We start from the raw sequence: 16650 nt of genomic DNA on the forward strand, positions 1-16650 counted from the left end.
ATTTATGTCATAGTTCTATTTCATTTGTTTGGACCATGTAACATGAAAAGTTTAAAGAGCATAAGTTATTAATAATGTAGCAATTCTCAGAAGTCCTACGACCATTTAATATCACACTTCCCTTCTCATTTGAAATCTCACACTACTAGAAAACTGGGCAGAGGCTACGGATAAAAACCATAGCTAAAGGCCTATGGCTACGGTTAAAGTCCGTAGCACGACCGTAGCCATTGGTGCCGTAGCCATAGGTCTAAAAGCTATGGCTACGGATTAAATCCGTAGCCGTTTATATGGCTACGGATTTAATCCGTAGCCATTGCCTCTGTTACACTAAGGTATCTACAGCTACAGATTATATCTGTAGCTAAAAGTTGAGCAAGAACCGTAGCAATAGGCTTAAATCAGCAATAACTACGGTTTTCAGATAAAAGGCTACGGTTAATATCCGTAGCTATTTAAACATAGGTACGGATAAAATCCGTAGCAATATTTTCCGTAGCTCAAAATTATATACAGCTACGGATTATATCTGTAGCTAAAAGTAGAATGAGAACCATAGCAAAAGGCTAAAATTAGGAAGAGCTACGGTTTTAGATAAACAGCTATGGTTAATAGCCGTAGCGAATGCCTGTTGTTAATAAAATATTTAAATAGTAATGGCAGCTCTTACCATCATAGTAGTACACCCTGATAACTCATATAAGCTAATATAGATAAATACTTCATGGCTAAATCATTCAATCAAACACAATCATTTATTCATTCAATCATATACAATCATTCATTTCCATTCACAAAAGTACAATGCCAACATAATAGTTATATGTCTATTTAAAGTTCTCATTAACAACAAGATCCAATGCCTTCTCGCAGCCAAATAGCTTCTCAACAATCGCAAGCGAAAACTCCATGGATGTGCATCTACTGGTTATTAATTTGCCATCAACTAACACCCTATTCATAGCTTCGCTTTGATCCAAAAGCTCACTGCACATGGCTGAAAATCAATTTCATCATACAAAATGGAAGAAATTGCATGTTATGACATTATACGTAAGAGGCTGAAAATGTGTTTGTGTGTGTTTTGAAGATTGAGCTGAAAATTCAATGGACCCACTTGAACAATGAACACTCTGAGGATTGTGCCTCTGAGGCCAACCCCAACAGATGCGATCGCCATGACAGCCGGACCAATGAGAAACCTCACAACCAATCCGTATGCGGCGAGTTTAGTCCCACAGGCTATGATTCTTGGCTACAAGGCCATGAACAGTCCTAAAAATTCAAAAAATTCAAAAGCAGTTCAAGTCAATTCAAAACACTTGAAAAACAAGGACTAAGAATCATGATGAGCATATCAATGATCTTACCGAGATTGAACATGGCCATCCCAAGACCTGCATTCGACAAGATCGTGATAGAATTTTCCATGATTTGAGGCTTCTTAACACCCCGTCTACAATAAGAAAGATGTTAGAAGAAAATCAGATTCATATGGAAAGAGCAGCACATCTAAAATTCAAATCTCAGTCGGAAAAAAAGAAAACTATAATTCCAAATACCCACTTCCAGTTTATGAAGAAAGACTAAAGATCATATTGAAATCCATCGCTCTCCTCGAGGACCTGAAATTCCAAACCCCCAACCTCAAATTCAAGAAAAAAGAGCAAAAGAACAAAGCTGAATTCAAATCTCTCTATGAAAATCTGCAAAACTCTTCACCAACTGTTCTATACAACAGCAACTGTTCAACTAAACCCTTCATACCCCAACAACTGTTCCACACACTTCAAAAATCTGCTACCATTATTCTATACAACAACAACATTAAGATATATTTAAACAACAACTGTCAGTTTGGAACAACAACTTCCATTGTTCCATTGTTCCTTAAAAAAATCTGCAAAAGGATTTTCAATGGTATTTAATGTATAGAAAATCTGCTACCATTGTTGTGTGGAAAAGGCTTTTTGAAGGAACAATGGTAGCTAACATTCGGCAAAAGGATTGTCAGTTATACAACAATGGAACAATCCTCTATGAAATTTCATAAACAACCAAGTGCTTCTCTCATTATACACATACAATTATAAAGTAGACATGATTCCTTGAGAGAATTCACAGAGGACAATGGCTACATATTAGACATAGATTCCTTGATTTCTTCCAAGGAGACGGCCTGTATTTCAACCAAACCAATCTGTGTGAGATCCACAACCCAAACACTGTAAAAATATGTACATCACAATAAAGGAAAGAAACTTCAAAACTCAAATGGAAAAAGATGATTCAAGACAGTGAGATTACCAATGCATACAATAGAGATGGTTTGAAGGAGGAAAAGGTATCCAATCAAACAGATTCTGGATTTCTAATGTGTGGATGGATTTCTAATGTGTGGATAAAGGGTATTTTATATTTCTAGTCTTGAGACACGAGCAAAATACTACCATGTACTTCCACTGCCATAGTGTGCATGAATGCTTGGTTATGTATCCCTAAATTCAAGAACAAACAGGATAGAGGTCCCCTGCAAAGCCCCAAATCTATACTTACATTCTGTTTGATGAAAATAAAGTATAATGGATTAATTTAAAAATGAAATATTTTATATCAATTAAAAAAAAAAGGTATGACCAATAGCCAATTGAAACCAAAATCTGATAAAAGAATGCCAACATAAATCAATCAGAGATGCATAAAACGAGCAACACCCTGCCACCTTCCCTCATAACCAAAACATAGTGCTGTCAATGAGCACCTACCTTGAAGCAACTCTACATGAAGTTGCATCTGCCAACCTGACACGTGGTGCACATCCAAGCTATGCATCACATGGGCCTTGCTTGTTGCCTCATCAGCGAAGCCACACATATGGAAACACTAGATGGTTTAGTCCACATTCAAAATACATGTGAGGTAACTTTATGGTTGGGACTGCCTGATGCCCAGCTCGAATGCCCCACACATATCAATGTAGTCCTAGCACTTGGATCGCACCTCAAACAGCTAGCAGAGATGTACATGTAAACTTACCAAGGCTAACAAAATTACACAGGTTTGAAAAGTAAGACATACATAAACCACAGGTTGGTGGATGAGGTGACTCACAAGGAGATGGATTTATACAAGACTACCTTGTCAAATAGTTGTGTGCCCCATGGCCCAGTCAACGCAGGTTTAATGTCTCAAATCATCTGATAAGTCATACGTTTTTGCCTTATCATAAGACACAACCCGTAATGGCTCAAAGTAAAGTGCATGATCAGTAAGAGTTAATCGACCTGCAATTGACATAGATTCAACTTGTCATGAAGTGAAAATTTTGGCAAGCATTTGGACAAACCATTGCCTAAATTTCAAATAACTAGCTCAATTGAGAAGAAAGGAAATAACCAAATTGGAAGCAGCAGACCAATACAAGGATTCGCCAAGGTCTGGTTGGAAGCAGCAGAAATTCAATCCTGTGTAGCTTATATGGCATAACTAGCTCTATCCTTAGTTTGTCAACACCATTTCTGCGTAGTTGCTAGGCAAATTGAGGATAGACTATACCAAAATATGAGGATAGTCTGTCCTTTAAAGAAAGGTGGGATAACAAATCTTGGGCAGCGATTCATTACAGTAAATCATTTGAATTAAGGAGTCTGTTTGAATTAACCATCTTTAAAGAAAGGTGGGATAACAAATCTTGGGCAGCGATAGTCTGTCCTTTTGTTATCTTTTTCTTTTTTCTTCTTTTCTTAACCATCTGTTTGAATTAAGGAATCCCATTTGATAGATATCACTGACAACCCAATTTGATTAGTGGTATAGCTAACTTTGAGTCAACACATGCAAATACATCATGTCTGCCCTTATCTACGAACACCCATTTGATCCTCTAAGCTCAAAAAAACTAGTCAGCCTAGTATCTTTCAAAAAAAAGAAAAAAAGGTTAGAATAGAGGTAGTTTGCAGAACAGCCCACTACAGGGTGCTTACTAAACATATACAACCCACTAGTTTCACTTTTCTAGCTAGCTACCACTATTTCTAATTTATCTTCGACAAATGCTACCACCACATTTGCCTTTGCTCTCCGCAGAATATCAATTATCATAACAACTTTCTCTCCACTGAGCCATTGGCAATTGGTACCAAAATCTGTAAGAAAGTGCCAACTGTTCAGAACACAGTAAATCTGTGAATCCATCAAATCGCAAGTACAAAGAGATGACATATGAGTAGCAGTTGCAGATGAAATCATAGTTCTAAAATTTGCGGAATCAACCCAAAATTCAGCCAAGTCAACTCGACTCAGCAAAATTTCTAGCCAAGTCATCAGGAAACCTAGTAGTTCTTTGGATAAAATGTAACAAGAATGTCCTTTAGAACCTATGACCATGCATAAGCTTCCAATATGCAAAGATAAAATGTAAATCAGCAAATTCTAGTTGGTTCTTAATGCAAATATTTGAGTTAGCTATAAAATACTCAAGTGTTGGTACATGTGCATGCCAAGAAACACCATTATTTTTGTTATTTCCTCTTCATTTAAATGACCATAAGCAATTCAATTCGCATATGTTATTTCCTAAGGCAATCCCAATGAGATTGCCTTGGAAAATTTAAGTTACCGTGGATCTCCATATTTGCTAGTTTTATATGCAGAAATGTCACTTGACAAGAATCAAGTAACAAGCTGTCCCTACCTCCATGATTCAAAAGTTTCAACTTTAGTACAAAAGTTCCAGAATAACAACGTCAACCTTACTCATTTCTTGCTTACATTGGCAATTTGGCATGTATGTTGTGAAGATCCTCTTCAATCATCTTCGATGAATCCTCTTGGCATTTTTCTCATAAATCATATTTCAAATCAACTTAGAAAAAGAAATCTAAAAGAATTAGATGATAACTAAGCATACCCAAGAAATGCTATAAAAAGAGGTTTATTTTCTATATAAAGCATTCCAAAAGGTAGTTTCCACTTTACTGAACAACTAGTTATTTTAATTAAATTCAATACTAGATAATACAGACTAAAGCCAACTTGAAGCATACCCTTAGTTTTGAAATTTTAGACACAATATATGCCTCTAGAATCAACATTCAAGGTAAATTGTGTCTCAACATAATCCAAGAAAATACTAAGGAGAAAAAGAAGATTTAACAGAATCCAAGAAAATACTATGGAGAAAAAGAATATTTAACAGAATCCATAACAATTTTATAGAGATATTTATTGATTGAGAGATTTCATTAGCAATTTTCAAAATATTTTAACAAATAATTTCAAGCCCTCAATATCTGTGAGCACCCCTACTTTTACAAACTGAAAACCTGAATGTTGTACACCATTTGGCCCCGCGCATTGTATAATACATGGTTGCAACCAGAAAATTTTGGTAAGCTTCTTTTTGAGAACTATTTATCTGGAACTCCACCAAGAACTTCCCAAAAGAATTTTAGAAAACTCCACCAAGAACTATTTATCTAGAACTATGAAAGAACCAACTCATGCTGCCCATTGTTACTTCTCATTGCTTAGACAATTGATGGAAACTAAAAACATGAAAAGGTATACATCGCAAACACAACATGCACTAGCTAAAAAAAAAAAAAAGAAGCATATACTCAGAAGCATGAAAAAGAACTACCATCAGGGCATGTGTTGATTTCAACATTAGAAGCGAGGCTTATTTTGACTGTTTTCATGTTGAGTAATAGAATGAAAATAAATTCAAAGATGAAACTATTTGAATTCCCAAAACAGAAATGACAGAAGACCTTCACAATAGATAGAATCTGTTCTTCACGTCAACATAAATACCAAACTATAGCAGTTGGCGCTGTATTATAATGTAAATGAATTACATTAGACACGTGGAGAATCCACAGATTTCATTGGTGCTATATTATGTCGGTGTATGTGGTTATTTGTAAACCAGGATTTTCAAAATGAGCAATCAATCATTTCGTCTTAGAGTTAACAGGATTAAGTGCCTCAAAAGTCAACTAAGATGCCATATATAATCTCAAAACAGAGTAAGAGAACTAAGGATGAGAGGAAGGGCCTTACGGCTGGACAAATAAATCAGAAAAGAAGCCTAAATGACAATAGCCAGCAAACTCTTACCACTGCAAACCAGATGTTGAAAATCTGAAGAAAAAACTACTTAAAAAAGCTACCAAACCTGAACATCTAGCAGTATCTCCAACCATTCAGCAAAAACAATAAATCCCTCTGAAAAATTCTTCAAAAAATGAATAGAATAAGAATTTTCAGCAATGTCTTCAACCAGACAGTAGACAAATCAGCAAGGGCTTCAACAGCATATTAAAGAGGCTTCAAATCTAGCAAATTTGCCAGCCTACAAATCTGCTAGCCCGAATGTACCTCTGAGAATTGTAAGGTCATACGCCAACATATGCGAGCAAATCTGCCAGCCTGCAAGCAAAAATAAACTCAAAAATTATAACAGCTTCAAAAAATGGAAAAAAAAATGATAAAACTCATCCTTATTTATTACAGCCTACAAGCCAAACATCATACAGAGTAACTAGAAAAAACATGCAAACTAGCAATATGTTGAACCATAGAGTACCAAATTAGTTTAGGATTAGAAAAGGAACAAGCTAAATATCATGACATTTCTTGATTGTGCTTCCATTTTATAGCTGAGATTGTTACATGAGAGTAAAATGTTCGCCTATTAGTTTTACCTCCAATTCCTGATTGCTGGTTTTATCGTCTTATATATCCTTATTTATTAAATTCAGCAGGGACCCACTTCAGTATATGTGTGTCAAGGTAGAGCATGGAATTGAATTCTCAAAAGTTTTAAACTTTTAATTTATTTTCCTCTTTGCAGGTTCTAGTGAACCTAACAAATGAGAATCCTGATGGCTGTCAGCAAATTCCTGATTGCAGAGGACTGGACACAATGGCTGTCTTGATCATTAGTCACTTCCCATTGTTTAGCGCATGCCTATCTACAAATAATCAAATGAAAGAGAGCAACTCATTCTCTAAAATTGAAAGCAATGATCCTGATAATCAGACTGGCAAACATCTCGCAGATCAAGAACTTCGGTCCGTTTATTAAAACTTGTTTTCAGTACTTAATACTGAAATAGGCCTTTTAAAGTGATTTTTCCTAATTCAGATGATTTGATAAATTTAAAAAAAAAAAAAGAAAAACTGTTTAAACATATGGAAGCCAATTGCTTAGCCATATGGTTGAACCACTCCCAAATTGGGCGGTGCATTCATCAGAGGGATGATGAATATATACAGTAGTTAAAAGGGGCAAACGAGAGGTTAACCACATTTGGGAAAGGGCAGATGGCAAAAAATATATACATATGACCAATGCGCAGTAAAAAACCCACTACACAAACTCATTGTTCTATCTTCCCAAGGGTGTTGGATCTACAGCTACTGTGTTTGCTGCTGGTTCATGCCCTCTGAGCGGCGCTTTTTGAAATACTTTTGGTTGAAGGCTTCAGCACCATCAGGGTACTTCTCCTTGAGATAGTTCTCCAGGCATTTGAGGTAAGAGAAATCCGCTCTAAAACCATTTGTGGAGACAACAAAAAAGCACCTGGTACCTTGGTATTTGTCGTGCTTACCAACCGTGACATAGTCAATCTTTTCACCCATTTTTGTCGCTTTGTTAGGATGGTGCTGAAAAACATTATCGAGTACCCAGGACTGATCTTCATCCGATAGCCAATCACCATCATTGTAGCTGGAATTATGCAGAATACGTTTTGTCGACAGTGAAATTGGTTCAACACCATTAAGAATTTTCTCTTCCTCACACGTGAATAGATCCAAGCGTCTTCCAGTGGCAGTGAGAATCCCATTAGCATTCCAACCATCAGGCCTCACAGGTGCAGGTGACTGGGTAAAATGGCTTCTCAGTTTCTTCGGTCACCCACACTCAAAGAACCCCCTCCAGGAGCTCTGGTCGGTCGATTTGACTAATCGTGTGCTCTATTTTCTTTCCAACTGCTGCCATCTGAAGACTTCTCAATAGGGGAAGAACTCCAAACAGGAGATCTTGTTGGTTGATTCAACTCATCTTGTCCTTTGTCTTCATTCCAACCACCAATGTCTGAAGATCTGTCCGTATGGGTACCCTTTGGGCTCTGACTACCCCAGACAGAATTAGATTGACCATGCATCTTGTCCTTATCCCAAACTTGTGGTTTGGTAGATGAATCATTTGGTTGGTTCCAACAATTTACATCTTAGGATTTAGCATCTTCAACCCTCTCATTTCCTGCATCATTTGATTTCCAACCTCCCCAGGGAGTAGATTGATCAGATTGATTGGGCTGCTTCTTTTGCACTTCTGTTCTATTCCAAGAATTAAATCCAGGACACTCCTCTGCTGTTGGTCTTTTAGATTCACTTGCCTGTGTTTCCTTTTTATTGCTATTCCAGCCACCCCATCCATTAGACTGATCTGACTGTGTCTGGTGCTTTTTCGCATCTCCCATACTATTACTGTCCCAGCCACCGTGAGCATGAGGCTGATCTGCTTGCGTCTAGTGCATCTTTTCCGCATCTCCCACACTATTACCACCCCAGCCACCCCATGCATTAGATTGATCTGATTGCGTATGGTGCTTCTTTTTCGCATCTCCGATACTAGGTTATCACTGAAATTGTCTTTCAAGGTAAGCTTGATTTCAAGAAGTTTTTCTTGAACTCTATTTTTGGTGGGTTGAATATTATATATCTCACCACATTCATCTGGTGCGTAATGAACGCACTGGTGCTGAAGTCAAGGAAAGTCTATGGATAGACTTGGCTGTGGACCGAAAAGTAAGGAAATAATGTTATTCCCAAGAGAAATGGTACTATTAGAAATTACCATTGTATGTCTACTTTGGTCAGTCCAGAAATTGTTGCCGATAATAACATCGTGCTTCATGACATTATGTTGCCAAAAATCATAAAAGTATTCCTTGTTTCCAAGGCGAAACTTTATGTTTTGGGTAAACATAGATGTTTGACTTCAAGCATCAGCAAGTTCCTGTACAAATAGGAGAAATTAATGATGTCGATTACAAGCTAAACACCCAAGATGGTCTTACCATAAGACTATTAAGGCCAAATAGCTTGAGAGCTGGACCTTCAAGAAGATTCTAGCAAGATCTTTTCGATGAAGATTTAAGTAATCCAAATCGAGAAGAAGAATGAAGCAATCTCATCAATTAAGAATGCAAGAATTATAGTTACCCTTAAATGAAGATTTAAGAATAACAAAATCCAAACTTGAAAAAGATTGGGAAACATGTGACCATATAACTCAGTAGTTAACACAACAATTGCATATGTCACTAGTGTGCTAGAATATCCATTAGATTATGGATATGAAATACCTAGCATTGAAGATTCAATTGAATCAATTGAAGCTAAACTACCAGTTCCCAGTCAAAAAACTGAAGAACAAATGGTTGAAGCAATAACATATCATGGTTGACACCCTCCAAGAAACAGTTATAACAAAAGGAGACAACCAGCCAAAGTGTTTGATAGCTATAGTAATAGTTATCGAAAAGAAAAACTTTAGGAAAGAAGAATGAAATCTCATCAAGATCATGAGCCCAACATAGGCAATATTGATCAAGAGATAAGACTAGTTTCAGTTCAGACTAAACCAGTCAATGACAAAGGAGTCTATCTTACATGCAACAAGCTAGCCACTGCAGCAGCAGAAATTTCTGCTTGGGAAAATGCAATGGACATAGCAATTGATTCGCATTACAATGAATGGGAGAGTGATAGAAAAGTATCTTATCTTGAAAGCAGCTTATTAGGGAATGCCAAAGTAGCCTGGCGAGTGTTTAAATTATCAACAAAATATGATCATTTTGTTGCAGCATTTAAAGCAGCCAATGGTGGAGGATCCCTATTTGGAGCCTTTCTCAGGCAAGAGATTTGTGGTATCACAAATCAAGAAAGAGAAAAGGATAAAAACAAGCAAAAAGCATGGCAAATGCTACAAAAGCTTGAAATCTGTTCAATGTTGCAATTCGAAGAATATGCAAAGACATTTAGCAGATTATTCTGAATCTATGGAGATACAGAAAACAGGGAAATCCAGAGGTTGTTCTTCACTAAGCTCCCTAGAGGATGGGGTATGTTCTGGTGGGCAATTATCCACATGATTTCCACTTGAAAAAATCAGCGAATCTGTTGCTGGAATTCCTAAAGCTCCCTAAAGCCCCACTATGGCATGGGAATATGAAAGGGTTGTTAAACACTTCTAGAGAAGATTTTCTTGCCTACGTTAGAAAAGGAAAAAAAGACAAGAAAATCATATCGATGAGAAAAATTAAGAATTAAAGTGTAAAAGGGATAGATGAGTGTGACTGAGGGTCGATTGTGACCATATCCAAGCCTCAGAAAGTCCAAAAGTATTTGTGAAGAAATCACTAGAGTTATTCAAGTGCTTGGCAACTTTTTATCAGATACCACCAGGTTTGCTAGTGAGTGTGACTGAGGGTCGATTGTGACCATATCCAAGCCTCAGAAAGTCCAAAAGTATTTGTGAAGAAATCACTAGAGTTGAATTCTACTTGCAGAGTAGTTGAATAAGTGTAGACTTGTAATCAACATTCATTGGAAATTTCACTGTAGAAGTTCTAACAGTTTGGAGAAGAAACTTGAAAGAGTAAGAGAGCTCAATAATAATTCATAGACAGAGATTTGTGAAGAAATCAAGTACAGTCCTAAACATCACCTTGTTCCTTCAAAAGCTGATTTCCTGGCATTTTTGTTTCTTTGACTGAATTGTGTAACTTTAATGATCGAAATCGAATTAAGCATGAACATTATTTGCTGAATGGTCTCTTGCTACCCATGTCTCAAAAATAATAAGAAAACCTTTAAATTAATTAGAAACACATTTAAATTGTTTGGGGAATTTTATAGAAAACTAAGAAAATATGATAATGTATTAATTTAAAGTTTCACTATCATTTCAGATGTTTTGCTTGAGTTTCACCGTCGTTTCACTCATGTTTAACTTACTCTTGAGAAACGTTTCACAACAGGTTTGCTTATGTTACCGATAAAGGGAAAAAAAAAAAGAAACGAAAAGAAAAAGAAGTCTGAAATGAGTTTCTCTTATGTTTTACAAATGCATCATAAGTGTTTCAAAGAAATTTTGAAGTGCAAAATTATTACTTTTTCAAAATTGCCTTTCACAAACGTTCCCCAAGGGAATGCATTTCAATTATGACAGAACATTTGAAATGCAAATCTGCCTTTTCTGAAATGCATTTCAGATGGCCCTAGGGTGTTTCCAGCTACCATGGTCAAGATGAACTATTTCACATATGTAGGTTACAACTACCATCAAGAAACATGTTTTCCTGAATGGTGTGGATCTGTTACCAAAGAAATCAATCAGATACCTATCCACATTTCACACAGCCAATTGATATTTAGTGCATTTCAAGGTCACACATTAACTAGACTTTATCATAAAACTACCCCAGGTGCCATTTTTTTAATTCTATATATTTCTTTATTTTTCCTTCTATTTTGAGAAACATGGTGGTGACTTAGCTGAGTCACCCCAACTCCAATACAACTCATCTCAAGACCAAATGAGTTGGTGCAAGTCTTAAAACCATGTAGACAATGGCTAACCAGCATATGTCTGAGCCCAACCTCTCACTTATGAAGCCATGAACACAGAGCCCCCGCTAAAGCCAACAGGAACAGATCTCTCATTCTCCACAAGCACATCTTTAGATTTCAACAATACAATGTACAGATCTATGACATGCATACAAGTTCCAATAGAATCAAGCTAGGAAACCTAACTGTACAAACAGATGAATAGATCTAGAAACATACATGCTTCAACAACCCAGATCCGATTCTATAGGTAGAGAAAGGATCTAATTGAGTCCAAAAGCATGAAAACCAGATCAGACATCAATCAATCACCAAAAACATGTAGAATTACACAATCTGGGTTAAAAAAGAGAACAAAAACCATCCAGCATCCAAGATTGAGAGAGACAGGGGTGAGATCTGATACCAATAGTGGGGATGGTGGTGACGATCTCTCTAAGCTGAAGCTTGTAAAAGATGGTTGTTTTACAGGCAGCATCAAGACCGACCATCAAAATCCTCATCTCCTTCTTTGCGAACAGACGGCTGAACAGCTTCGTAAACGTGAGCCCCATTTTCATCTACAATCCAAAGCTGAAAAAAGCAAAATATAGAGATGATCAGACCAAACAAAAGGAAAGAAAGAGATGGAAGACAGAATATCAGATCTGATTAGATCACTATAAATGAGAAGCAAACGAGAGAGAGAGAGAGATTAGAAAAAGGGGCGCAGGAGATCGAGAGAGAGGGACGTGGGAGGGAAGCGGGAGATCGAGAGAGAGAGAGAGAGAGAGAGAGAGAGAGAAGGGGCATGGGAGATCGAGAGGGAGAGGGAGAGGGAATGGGGTTTTTTTTCTGAGGAGTGGAGGGAAATGAAATGTTTCGTGGGAGGGGGAAAAGAAAAAGGCAGCGTGGATTCCGCATTTTTACATGCTACGGTCATGCTACGGTTTTAGACCGTAGCTAAAAGCCATGTGGACCGTAGCTATTCTACCAGTCTTTGTAGCCCCCTCCGCGTTCGCACGTCTGACGATCCTGGACGGACGATCTTGTCAAGGGCTTTGTGGGGTCCATCATGATGTATTTGATATATCCACTCCGTCCATTAATTTTGTAATTTTTTTATAAGGAATGACACTAACATCTAGGCAAATTGAAGTTCAATTGAACCACACCATCAATCAATGGTAAGTATTAATCTCTACTGTTTCCTACCGTGTGGTCCACTTGAGCATTCGATCTATTTCATTTTTTGGACTCTTGCCCTGAAATTCTCTTTCAAAATAGATAGATGTATTAGATGGAGCACACACATTTTAATGGGCCTCGTAGAGTCCCTTATGGGGCTATCACAGGCTAATTGAATGTTTAGAAGTGATCCCTTTTAGCTACGGTTTACGGATCTTTCAGCTACGGTTTTAAGCCGTAGCAAATTAGCTACGGTCTATATCCGTAGCTAAAAACTACTATAGTCTGTAGCCTTTGATCATTTTTTTGGTAGTGTCACATCCGTGATTTGTAAATTTTACACTGTTTGTTATCGCAGATTTGAGAAATACTTAGGAGGTTATGTTTCAGACCTTCAACATATAGTATATTCTCAAAAGGAGGAAGATTAGAGAGTTGAACAGTACCTTGGCCTATGATTCTGCATTGCTTCCATCACCGAAAGTAACTGAGTCATCATTTACGTCTTTAAAGTAGGTGAATATATATTTGTCACCTGTCATATGTCTTGAACATCCACTATCCAGGTATCATTTTGAATGGCTAGTGGCTTCGAAGGTTGTGTGGGCAACAAGACATGTAACCTTTAGAACCCATTTCATTATGTTGTAATTTCTCCCCTTTTTATTAACTCTGATTCCATCTGAGTTGGATTTTAGAAGCTCTTTGAGTAATTCCACTATTTTTTCAGTTAAAGGAGGTTTGTTATATCTTTGATTTCTATAGTTGATGGCATTGAAATTAATCTTAAAAACTTGAAAAGGTTTTGGATTTTTGAAATCATTTCGACTATAATTTCTCAAATTCTTATCATTTGAGTTTGATAATTCTCCTTTTACACATATAGGAGATGAATTCTTATTTTTCAGAGAATTATCTTTGATATAGCCTAGACCTAATTTGTCATCACATTTTGTGGATGAGATTAATAGTTTTTCCAACTTTGGGTCTCCGTGGGCATATCTCCAAGTATCCTTAGAACTCAAAAGAGAAGAAATTTCAAGTTTTAGATTCTCATTTTCAATTCTGAGTTATTATAACTCTGAGGTTTTGAAATTTCAGTCTAGTTTTGTTTTTTCAAAATAATCGAAAAGATGAGATTTTTCTAAAACATTGTTTTCAAGTTCTTCTTTTAATTTAAAATATTTTTCTCTTTGAATTTTTGTTTGACAACAATTTTACAACTTTCCCTGTACAAGACATTGTAGGCATCTTGAAGATCATCTTCATTCTCATTTTCAGGGTCACTCTTGATATTTTCATAATCAGATAAGTTACAGCTATTTAAGTAGATGACTCTAGCTATAGTCATCATGGATTTTACATCATATGTATTTTCTTATTTTGATTTATCAGACTCAGAAGAACTTTTAGATCCGGATGATTCATCCCAAGTAGCTATCATACCCTTTCTTTTTGACTTATCCCCTTTAGAACATTTATTCGCCAAGTGCCCATATTCATGGAGGTTGAACCATTGACTGTCCTTTACAGATTTTCAAGATTTAGATTTTCCTTTCCTTTTGTCAGATGGTTTTTGAAAATCTTATGTTTTCATGTTTTTAAAAATTCTGTAAAATTTCTTAGCAAGTAAAGCCATATTATCTTCTGTATCTTCAGCATCAGAATTAACACAATTATCTTTTGAAATAGATTTAAACGATTTAAGAGCAATGGACTTACCTTTAGGAGCTTTAAAATTTAACTCATACGTTTGGAGAGAGCCAACTAACTCCTCAACCTTCATTTAATTAGGATCTCTTAATTCCTGAATGGCAGTTACTTTAGAATTGAATCTCTCAGGAAGAGATTGCAGTATTTTAGCACAAACCTTGCTTTTTAGGATTCCATCTCATAGACCCCACATGGAATTTACTACATCATTTAGTTTCGTATAGAAGTCCAAGAAAGTTTTATTTTCTTCCATATGAATTTCCTTAAATCTAGTAGTGAGGATTTGAACTTTTGATTTCTTGACTATAAAAGTTCCTTCATGTGTCATTTCAAGAGTATCCCAAGCTTTTTTGACTGTATCACACGAAATAATTCTCTTGAATTCATCAGGTGATAGAGCAATTATGACATTTAAGGTCTTAGCATTAGCACTGCTTTCGCTTTTCTAAGCTATAGTCCATAAAAAAATGCAATTTCTCTCATAGATTTAGTTCTATCACTTCCTAATACTTCAGACATATGAGGCTTTTATTTGCTTACAGTGGCTTGACACACACTTTTATCTAAGGATTTTAGAAAAATCCTCATTCTGTCTTTCCAAGATGCATAGTTAAAGCCATCAAAAGGTGGTGGCCTGGTAATACACAAGCTATCAAAATTTGACATAATGAAAGCTTTAGATCTTTTAACTCAAGGAAATTAATCCTAATAAAAATGAGCAACTTAGCTCTGATACCACTTGAAAAAGGAAAACTTAATAGTCCTAAAGGGGGGGGAGGGGGGTGAATAGGACTGCCAAATAAAAATTAAAGAGCTGAAATAATAAATGAATCAGAAAACTCAATCACACTAGTATTGAAAAATTAATTCAAACTTAGTTTGTAGGACAACCTACAACCAAAACAAAGTTTAGGTAGGATAACCTTATTTCACAAACGACCGTAAGGATCAAGATTTTAAACCAAACAAGAGGCAATAAAGCTATCAATTATAATCATTTACCACTTTTGCATAAATAAAATTACAACCATTCTCCACAAATGCAAAAAGTAAAAATTCACCATAACACTAAGAGTTATAATGGTTCGGTGTGTATAACAATTGTTCTCAAATAGCCACACCTACTCCACTCCCAATACACATTATCCACATGATATTGGCTTTTACTGAAAACAAGGTTTTCACAAGGTCACCTTAAAACCTGATACAGTTGTGGTTTTAAAGGGCTATCACAAACAAAAAACCCCTCACTGAGATTTTCTAGCTATCTCAGAAAAACCAACAAATAAGATTTTCTAGCTATCTCAATAAAACTAAAATACAAAAGATAGAATATACTTATCTTCACCTTAAAGACGTATTTCTTAATGTAGCCTATAGAACTGCTTCTCTTGAAGTAGATTGTTTAATGTCTAGTCATATAAACAAGGGTTCTAAGTTCTAGATTGAATTTAAATCAATTCAAACTAAAGACTAATTGTTTGAATTCCTCAAGATCTCAAAGAAGAGTATATACTCTCTTTATATAATAAGATTCATAAAACAAGAGATCTAGGAATTGAACCAAAAGGCTATTAAAGAAATATTAAAAATACCATGCAATAGTTTGACAATAATGGGGACTTCTCTCTCTCTCTCTCTCTTGATGAAGGCTTTTATCAACTTGAATTAGTAATTTCAAATTGAGAGAATGCCTCTATTTATATGCTGAAAAGTTGTTGTTTAAACTCATTTAAGACATTCTTCGACTCGTCTAAGGTCTAAGAAATTTCTAAATTTTGAGCGCGATCGAATAAAACAGAACTTTGACTGGTCAAAGGCCCTGCTCGAATGGTCGAGGGTGCCAGTTTTTAGTTGCTGGACTTCGAGTCGAGCAACCCTCGATTAATCAAAGGCCTCTCTTCGAATGGTTGAGTAGCCTGCTCGACTGGTCAAGGAAGTAACGGAAAAATTCATTTTTATGAATTTAAACTTGAACTGGTCAAAGATTTCTTTAGACTGGTCGAGCCACAGCTTAGACTAGTCGAACCTACGCCTAAACTAATCGAACTATAACCTAACATAAGTATAAAAACCCATATAAGTTTATGCATTAAAAGAACCTAAGCCTTTGGTCTTTTT

General features: G+C 36.2%; 1 long non-coding RNA gene across 1 annotated transcript; it reads right to left on the reverse strand.

Annotated features, from left to right (window-relative positions):
- Window positions 1–731: 731 nt before the first annotated feature.
- LOC131253912 (uncharacterized) lies at window positions 732–1484 on the reverse strand. Its single transcript, XR_009175348.1, has 2 exons — window positions 1371–1484; window positions 732–1275 (listed from the first exon to the last, which is right to left on the reverse strand). It is a non-coding gene; the product is annotated as an uncharacterized LOC131253912 (long non-coding RNA).
- Between the last annotated feature and the right edge of the window lie 15166 nt (window positions 1485–16650).

The sequence above is a fragment of the Magnolia sinica genome, chromosome 8, assembly GCF_029962835.1.
Source record: "Magnolia sinica isolate HGM2019 chromosome 8, MsV1, whole genome shotgun sequence".
Lineage (NCBI taxonomy): Eukaryota > Viridiplantae > Streptophyta > Magnoliopsida > Magnoliales > Magnoliaceae > Magnolia > Magnolia sinica.